Source organism: Sardina pilchardus, chromosome 19, assembly GCF_963854185.1.
Source record: "Sardina pilchardus chromosome 19, fSarPil1.1, whole genome shotgun sequence".
Taxonomy (NCBI): domain Eukaryota; kingdom Metazoa; phylum Chordata; class Actinopteri; order Clupeiformes; family Clupeidae; genus Sardina; species Sardina pilchardus.
Window position 1 is genome coordinate 20,239,140 of NC_085012.1, and position 10,000 is coordinate 20,249,139.

The 10,000-nt window shown below is 46.0% G+C and overlaps 1 protein-coding gene across 1 annotated transcript in view; it reads left to right on the top strand.

Moving 5' to 3' along the window:
• kcnh2b (potassium voltage-gated channel, subfamily H (eag-related), member 2b) overlaps window positions 1–10,000 on the top strand; it is a 217,120-nt gene that overhangs the window by 193,308 nt on the left and 13,812 nt on the right. The window lies entirely within an intron of this gene.

Genomic DNA, 10,000 nt, shown 5'->3' on the forward strand with positions numbered 1-10,000 from the left:
TACACATATGTAGCCCGTAGGCTTCTGGGGACCTGTCACATCTCAGCAGCGCGCGTGAACAGATTGGCCTGTGTTGTGGCCTTGCCTTTGCTGTCCTTGCTGCCCCCGTCGTCCCTGTGTCTCACTCCTGCGGTGGCAAAGGTCCAAACCAGCTGTCCCTCGGTCTCACCCACCCCCAGGTGCCCGCCGGGCATCTCTCGCCACGCCGACGGGACCTGTTAATTGGTTGCTATTTTCAACCCGAGCAGTCAATCACACAGTGTGGCTGATGAGCACGTTGTCTTGGAATAGCTGTGGGAAATGTGAAAATAGGAAATGTGCAGATTTGTGTGTTTGTGTGTGCCTGTGTGAGTAAGGATGTTGTGTTACAAGCTTCACGTGACCTGATGGCATAGTGTTGTAAGCTACAAGCCTGCTATGGAATGGTCGACCCCATGGAAGCACATGTGCCCAAAAACACAGGAGATCCACAATAAGCTGGTAATGTAGCATTAGCCAGGAGCATAGCTATTAGCATAAGAAGGGCAGGTCATGAGCAACAGGAGGTGGATGATAGCAGGTAATTTGACCCAAAATGAGTGTCACATGACTGATTTCCCACGGTGCCAAAGTCCATGATTAGTGTAACTTTGGGGAGAGCTGCTCAGGTCGAAGTTTTTATCCGTCACCTCCCCAAAAGCAATTTCCAGTGCAAAGTAAACAGGCAATTAGAGTCAGCTTCAAAATGCCACACACACACAGACACACAAACACACAGACACACACACACACACACACACACACACACACACACACACACACACACACACATACACACTTCTACTCAAATTGCTGCACGCTTCTCTTGAGACCCTGCCAAAGTGCTCGTTTGTCTTCTTCCTGCGTAATTGTGTTTTTTTTGCAAGATTTTAGCATCTTTGCTCACAAAGAACTCTTGCCAAATTAATCAAAAGTGTGTGAGATGGAGTCCACCCAAAATGGGCCACTACTTTAGACTGTTAAGCAGCTGGACGCCATGTACAGATACTTCATTAGGACCCCCCCCCCACACACACACACACACACACACACACACACACACACACACACACACACACACTCTCCCAGCAAGAGAATGCCAGGCCAGAGACCCTTTGTTCCACACCAGCGACGGTAAAACACATAGCCACAGCTTGCTTCTGTTGCCGACTCATTACCGAGAACTGGAGGACACAAGGACTTTTGTCTCCCAACTTTCTCCCAACACCGAGGCTGTCTGCTGCGGATGTCGATTAAATGAATAATAAGAAGTCGGAGACTTTTCCTTTTTTAATGTCTGATATGCGGTAGCACTGAAGGTGTCTAAAAAAAGACAAGTTCTCTGTGTACTCTCTCAAATTCTAAGGACTAATTGTGACCCTCTGTTGCTGTTGTACATTTCTCCATAACCAGCGGCAACTTTATTATGCCTGTCTTAGTAAATAACATCCACGGCAGTTTTATTTAAACCTAAGCCGACTGTGTGGGAAATTTCCCTGGAAGTACCCAACCTTCAGCGGAGCTCTCTCTAAACAGGAGGGCGTACTGTAAGGCCTTGACACCTGCTTGGGGACAGCTTCATCTCACTGGCTGAGAGCAGGAGAGGAAGGCTCTCTGAGGGTGGAGAGATGAAACTCTGCGATGGCGCGGCGTAGAGGAAACACGGCAGCACTGTGGCAAGTTAGAGATGAGTGCTGAGTGTTTTAACACTGAATGTGTCTCGGGGGGGGGGGGACGACAACCAGTGCTGTGTTAAATATTTCAGTGAGCCACAGCCCCCTTTGACAGCAAGACCGCCGGTTGGTTTAAATGAGCGGTGGCCTCGCTCTGCCACCGAACATCGACAGAGCGAGCGAACGGTCGGGAGGGTGAACGTTGATTTGTTCGTCTCTTCCCCAGCTCGGTTACCTCGAAGCTCTGCGCCCCGGTTTCTCCTTGGCCTGCCGACGCGCTGTGACACGCGTCGTGCCGGAGGTGACGGAAGGCCTGAGTGGCCAGCGAACGGGATCCATAATTTCACATCGATCCCACGGCCGGGCGGTCCTGCCAGTAGACGCTCGACGGGCGGAGTTTGCCAGAACGTTCCGTTCCAGTCATCCCTCGGCTCGACAGCCTCTCAGATTAAAGAGGAACTTGTGTGTTTTACTTCAAATGACTCCAGGATATTGAAGGTTACTCTAAGTCTGAGAAGACAAAAGGGAATGTCTTACCCCGAGCCAAATCTCATCTATGATCCGTACAAATTAGCCTGACCCTGCATCTTGCCCTTGTCCAGCCCTTTTGATGAATCCATTTGAAAATGGGACTGAGCATAGGTGGGTTGTGTTATAACCTCTATGTTAAAAAGAATCAATAACAGAATTACATTTTGGAAGCTACCAACATTAAGGCACATTCTCAATCATTCAGTTTACCATAATATGAAAAAAAATGTTGAATAGTCAGGCCAGCATTTAGATATTGCATTTACCAGAAAGGTCCTAAGGCTCTTGAGACAATCTTATTTCTTTTTTATTTTGCTGACATTGATTTTGTCATTTAGAAATGCTCTACTGAGGTATTGAAACTGCAGAAGCGAACATAATTTAATTAACTTTGATACACAAAAACATATACGACGTATACTATCGATGCTCTAGTATTGATGTACTAACACTCCATGTTTACTGTTTTCTGGTGATATCTTTTGACACATCTATCTTTGTGTAGTGTGTGTGTGTATTTGTGTGTGTGTTTGTGGTCTGTGTCGTCTTGTGGGTATTTTGCAAAGCCATTTGTGCTCTCACTCTGGTCTAAAAATAACCCTATCACACTCCCGTGAGGGCAGACTCACTAGAGGTGCTGTGGGGGGTAGTGATGGTGGTGGTGGTGTGGGTGTGTGTGTGTGTGGGTGTGTGTGTGTGGGTGTGTAGTGGGAGTGGGGGTCTTCTTTATCACCACTCACACACACACACACCAAGACACAGACACACACACACACACATAAAAACACATTCTACTCTCAATCCACTGCGGACGGACGGACGCACGCGGACGCGGGTACACACACACACACACACACACACACACACACACACATAAAAACACATTCTACTCTCAATCCACTCCCACCCAAACAAGCTTGTCTGTGAGTCTGGACCCAGAAAGGGGATACGGGCTTGTTACGTAGCCATAGATGAAAGGATACTGTGGTGTATTTACCATCCAGGCTACGTGTTGAATGACACGGTCCAGACAAGGTCAATATACATGACCAGACAGAGAGAGAGAGGGAGTGAGACAGAGAGAGAAAGAGAGAGGGGAGAAAAAGAAGAAAGAAGTGAGTGAGAGATATAGACCGACAGAGAGAGAAGTATAGACATCCTGTCTGATTTGACTATGCTTTCAGGGCCTCTCATTTGCCTCAGTCATTATGCTGTATCGGGTGCGAAAAGTCTCAGCTTTTAGGGAGGCCAAATTGGGCAGGCTATATGGAACACTGACTTTAATCTCGGCCATTGAGTGCAACAACCTCGGCCGACGTGCTCCACCGTCTGTGTGATCAGACAGTGCTTTTGCTTTGATGTGGAGGCCATTCACGCGGTACGTGAGGACAAGGTCTCATCAGGAAAGAACATAATACAAGACATAGAAGTGAGAAAGTTTAGTTAATGACCTCTCTAACTCAACAACCCAGAGCACAGCATGTCCAAAGACAAAATATATGCTGTATTTTGGCATCAATGCATGCATCAATCCTGAGACCCTAGTCACAATATCTTGGAGATACAGTACGATACACTTATTCGGTGACTCACATATATGTGGTGGACTCAGCCCTGCACACCAAGCAGCTCTTGAGATACTCTACAGAGCCGGTGGCCATTTTGTCCTCTCCTCACGGATATAATAAGCACCTTCTCCACTGACTGGTGGTGACATTGAAAGCCACAAAGGGTGGTGATTTTTCATCTCCACTTGAAATGACACCTGTATAGATTTATTGACGTGTTGTTAAAGTTAGGCTTACAGTAAATGTCACACCCTCCCATGGCGTCTGACAAAATAGGGACTTCAGAGGCGAACGGGATATGTCTCCATCTCTGCTTTCACTTTGAACTGCCTCCTATCCAACCCCACTCAGGGTTGGAATGTGAAGTGTCATACTGTAGTTTGTCCATGAGGTGTTTAGAACCCATGGATGTGGTACTTTTTGAAGTCTGGGGGTGGTTAGTGAGGTTCCCCTCACTAACCACCCCTCACAAAGTGAGGTACTTTGAGTGACTTGAAAGTACCATAAATGCAATATGTTGTTGGTTTTGTTGTTGTTCTTCTTCTTTTTCTTCTTCTTCTTCATCTTCTTCTTCTTCTTCTTCTTGTCTGTGTCTACTGGAGCCTATCTTCCTCTATGGCTCTGAGCTCCCTGCTAAGTGTGTTTGTGCTCAGTTAGTGAATGGTCTTTAAGCACAGAACCCCAACCCCCTCTTGCCCTCCGTATATACACACATATACACACATCTCATGCTGGAGCTACTCCGGTCCCAGGGCCTCTCTGCTTTTGCTCTGCCCCAGGACCCCCTCTCTCTCTTGGGCTTGCTCCTCTTGCCTCACTGGGTCTCCGAACACTGGAGGAGTTGCCTCATTGTCTCTCAGTGACCAATCTTGACCCTGCTGATGTGTGTGTTTGTGTTTGTGTGTGTGTGTGTGTGTGTGTTGGTGGCATTTTTTCTGAATTTGTCCATCTGCATCTTACTTATCTTATACTGTATTTGTTGCTCAAATGAGTCTTGAGCAGTTTATTTCCTTATCTGACTAAAGATTATTGTCACAAGCGCTTGGTTATATAAAAAATAAGATGGCTAGACATAAACTCTCCTGTCAGTTCCCTGTGGTTGCATTGTCAGTCAGTGTCTATGGCATCAGGTCACTTTGATCTTGAGGTAAAAGCATCCCATGAGTCTACAGTAGGTGTTGCTCTCAAAGCCTCTGTGGCATAACAAATGTCTGTTCGCTCAGCTTCGTCTAGAGCAGGAGTCTATTCTCGTACTTGTCCATGCAGAGTGAGTGTCTACCCTAGATATATAGGTTACCCTCGTTCTGCACACACACATATATACGTTCAAGAGTCCAATGTGGCATCTACGTATATACAGTACGTCTATGGTGTCCACCCTGTGCACTTACAGCCTGTGTGTCCACTCATCCGTCTCCACATTAAACGCTATCTCATTCACACGTGTGTCCGCGTAGCAACTGTGGTCTGTTCACTCACCTGTCTCTTCCGTGCAACAGCATTCTTTCGGCTCACCTGTTCGCCTCTCCCGCGCCCCACAAGTGCAGACGTACCTGTGGTGTGTGTTCGGGCAGGGCGGTAAAAGCAGCAGGGGCAGCAGGTGGTGCTCGGAGCTGAGCACCTGTCGGCCCCGGGGGAGACGTTTATCACAGGTACGGCAGACTCACCTGCCCCCCGATGCAGGAGAGCAGAAAGAATAGCCTCGTTTCCCGTCACTTTCACCAAGCACTGGCACACACACCTCTTCTAGCTGAGGTGGCACAGGTGCAGATCCACCGGCGGATGTATCGCTCTCTGCTGTTATCTGTAATGTACGACTGTAATTAAGCAAAATAGGTTTGGTTGAATTCTAGTAGTATTTCTGAATGTATGTTATAAAGGTACACCAGACAGAACATGGTACATTTGTGGTTGTTTATTTAGTCCAACTGCAACATACTATTTGCGTAAGAGGTCATTCATCTATTTTGCTGTTGACCAAAATACCCACTAACACACACACACACTCACAAACACACACACACACACACACACACACACACACACACACACACACACACACACACACACGCACGCACGCACACACACACACACACACACACACACACACATACACCCAAACACAAACACATATACGCTAATTCTTAGTGATAGAATGCAAATGTAAGTGCCGCAAGGTGTTTGTTGACCTCACAGTTTGCCCTTGCAAGCCACCACTATGGGACAGAGGACAGAGTAGCCAACGCAGCTTTACAGCCAAGGAAGCAGGAAGCAATCAGAGTTTGATGATCCATGCTTATCCATCCAAACCTCTCTGTGTGTGTGTGTGTGTGTGTGTGTGTGTGTGTTTGTGTTTAAATCTACATCTGCATATGAATGTGTGTGTGTGTGTGTGTGTGTGTGTGTGTGTGTGTGTGTGTGTGTGTGTGTGTGTTTGTGTGTGTGTGTGTGTGTGTGTGTGTGTGTGTGTGTGTGTGTGTGTGTGTGTGTGTGTGTGTGTGTGCTGACACACCTGGGTTAGAGCACCAGGGCCAACTGTGATTCTGAGGGCAGCTGGCTGCTGTGCCGCAGCTGTGCCCCTGGACGTGGAAGTTGGCAGTGTGGCACAGAGCAGCACAGATGCCCACGGGGCCCGAGGTTGGGGCCGTGCCCACCCCCACCCCGTCTGCTGCGTCTGCAGAAGCATCTTGTGCTAATTGATGTGCTTTTAATTGTCTCTAACGGAGCCGCGGGGGAAGCTGACGTTGATGGGTTGCAGCTCCTAACTCCTCTGGATGTCTCATTCATATCTGGGCCTTAGGCTTGCTCCAGCACTGGGCCACGCAAAGCCTGCTTTTGTGTGTGTGTGTGTGTGTGTGTGTGTGTGTGTGTGTGTGTGTGTATGTGTGTGTGTGTGTTTGTGTGTGTATGTTGTCACTGAGAGTACTGAGCCAAAGCAAGCCTGGCTGAGCTGGCATCTCACACAAGAATTTTGGAACAAAAATATAGTCTCTCAAATGCTAGCCGTAGCTGAGAAGATCTGGACATCCTTAAAGTGAGGGTTGCTGAGTGTTCAGGGACAGGGATAGTGCCAAAGGCTTGTGTGTCGGAAACCATGAATATCTTACAAGCAGTAAATGAAGATTGAGAGTTAAAAGAATCCCTCTTTGGTAAATATCTCCTGGCTTTCTCTGGGCTCTTGCTGTTGGCAAGCATTTGTTTACAATGTGCTTCCTTTGTTTTGTTGGTGAAAGAGCGTGGTTTATTTTATTTATTTATTTTTTCAAAATAGTTCCTCTAATTTGCTCATTTTGCATTAATTAATTAATTTAATCTAGCGGAAAGTTTGATTTGTGCATTCTGATGATGTTCTCATTATGCAAGGAAACAAAACAACATTAATTTGCTGACGTGACTTTTTTTGTGTAAGTCAACATGAATTACTGCAGATAAGGGATTTTAAAATCCTGTGTGTGTGTGTGTGTGTGTATGTGTGTGTGTGTTTGTGTGTGTGTGTGTGTGTGTGTGTGTGTGTGTGTGTGTGTGTGTGTGTGTGTGTGTCTGTGTGTGTAAGCGTGCACATTTCTGCCTGTGTGTTTGTGTGCGTGTTTGTGTTATTTTATTGCTCCAATAATTGACATACATCTGTGTGATTGTTTACTGGTGTGTGTGTGTGTGTGTGTGTGTGTGTGTGTGTGTGTGTGAGTGCACACACTTGTGCCTGTGGGTGTTTGTGTGCCTGTGTGTGTCGTTTCATAGGTCCAATAATGGGTATGCATCTGTGTCTTTGTTTGCTGGTGTGTGTGTGTGTGTGTGTGTGTCTGTGTACGTGGATTCATGCATGAGCGTGTGTGTATGTCTGCGGGCTGTGCTTGCATAAAATTCTGGAGATGCAGTACCACAGATGGTAGAGGGTCCTCAGTCAATCTGTTGCCTGTACGGAGCGCTGGTCCTGTAAGACTAAGAGCGTAAACATGACTCCTGCCGTTGCCTCTGTAGATTACTGGTCCTGCGAGCACAAACATGATTCCTGTCATTGTTTGTGTAGACAGCAGACCCTGAGATTAACAGTGAGGCAACTACACCAGGCTACACCATGTAGCTGTTCGTGTAGCGTTTGCTGCAACAAATAGAAATAGCTACCACTATAATCAATGGAATTGGCTACGCTCAGACGTGATAGTGACGTCGTGTGTACATTTGGAAAAATTAGACCAGTTTTCTAGAGCTTTTTTACAGTACGCTCCACAAATTGAGTGTTTCAGTTGCAGAAGGGGTGTAAGAGCACAAACATGACTCCAGTCGTTGCATGTATGGAAGACCCTTAGAGGACAAATATGATTCATCTATGACTCCTGCGTGACTCCGATATGACCTCCTGCTCTCCAGGCCTGTCCTACCATACCAACAACATGTCTGTGCCTCTGTGAGGCTCTGCTAGCCAGAATGCTAACATGTGGAGCAATGCCCAACTAATGTGGTTCCATGCATCAACACACAAGTAACTAGCTTAGTCATTCTGTAGAACTATATCTCAGTGTATATACAGTAGGCATGTGTGACTCTGTGGGCCAGATGTACTAAGAATAGCGATCGTAACGTTTTTTGCGCCAAGGCCAACACGCAGAAAGCACGCGCTATAATACTTCAGTTTACGTCCTATTTACCAATCCTGAAATTCGTTGGGTAATCTGCGCCGTTCTCCGCCCCCTAACGCAGTTTGCGAAGGACAACAACTGAACGACACTTCAATCAGAAGCGCAGTTGAATGAAGTTAACTGATGACAACATTAAAAGGAATCCGATGTTTAGCGATCATGAAATAATACAATGCATAATGTCAACAAGCAGGAACATAATTTAGAGCAGTAGTTCTACTCAAACTAGGCTTACTTGTGCACGTAGGCTATGGAAGATTTATCAAATCTAACAAGTAGGAAAGTTTAAGCGGATGGCGTGAAAGTGAAAGTAAACATTCGAAAAGCCACCGAAAGTTAAGGTTGCCTTTGATGTAGTACAAAGACGCAAAACTGGTGGTCTAATTAGCGATTTTGTTGTCTTTGAATGATTCTCTTATAGATACATTTAACAGCAAATCGCATTTAACACCTGCTTTTACAAGGCGGAAATATTTAGGCGCAAAATAGACGTGCGCTTTCATGGGCAGTTTTAGTACATACAGGGGAATACATAATTAGGGGCATTTAACGCTTCTCCTCCCATCTTTTTACACAAACCTCCTACTATCAACTGACACTCCCTTAAATCCATATGCATGAGACGGAAAAGCGCAATTTGCCATTTTCAGCTCCCACGACAGGCAGTCTGCGTCTTCACCTCATTGCGGCCCGTTAATACATACCTCGCCATCTTTCTACAGTATGCGCACGTTGCGAAACAAATACGCCTGAAGTGGGCGCAAAAGCGTTAGTACATCTGCCCCATAGTGTGTATGTGTGTGTATTTGTAGAGAGAGAGAGAGAGAGAACAATGCTCAAACAGTGTAAATATTTTGAACTAGTCAATAACAGTTGACCTATATCAATCCATTAAGTAAAGGTGCTGGTTTGGTCTTTGTAGGCTGCTGAACGTGGTCTTTGCAGGATATGAGATACTCTACGTTCTGTTCCCAAAGGATTAGTAGAGGAGAGCAGTGAGTGCAGATCAGGGACAATCAGGCTCCCTTAAAACAATCAATCAAACTGCTTGATCATCGGATTTGGCTAAAGCTCATTTCTGAGAATCGAGTGAGCAAAATCAGCAATCAAGCTGCAGAATCAGATTCACATATTTCTACTTTAATAATCCACAGTCCTGTTTTTGTATTAATAGTACAGAGAACTGTCATACTCTTAAAAGCATGTGTTGTGTCTCCTCCTCGGACTTTTAACTGGCAATCTGGCAATAGAAGCATCATGCACGTTAAGGTGTTTCACAGCTAATACACCTTTTCTCTACCATCCATATGCTACAGACCCCATGCAGGGACCTTGACTTGTGGGATTAGTGATATTGAGAAAGAATGGTGGCATAGTGGTGATCGAGTGGTTTGGCACCAGAGCTATTGGAATCCCAGAGGGTTGTGAGTTCAGTCCCAGCTGGGCTGCTTCAAGGAGGTTGTCTGCAAAATTACAAACAATGGCAATGTAATAATGAAATCACTCAGAAGGATCAATCACTCAGAAGAATGAAGTTAAAACATTAGGAATATGTCCACTGGTATCCCTCAAC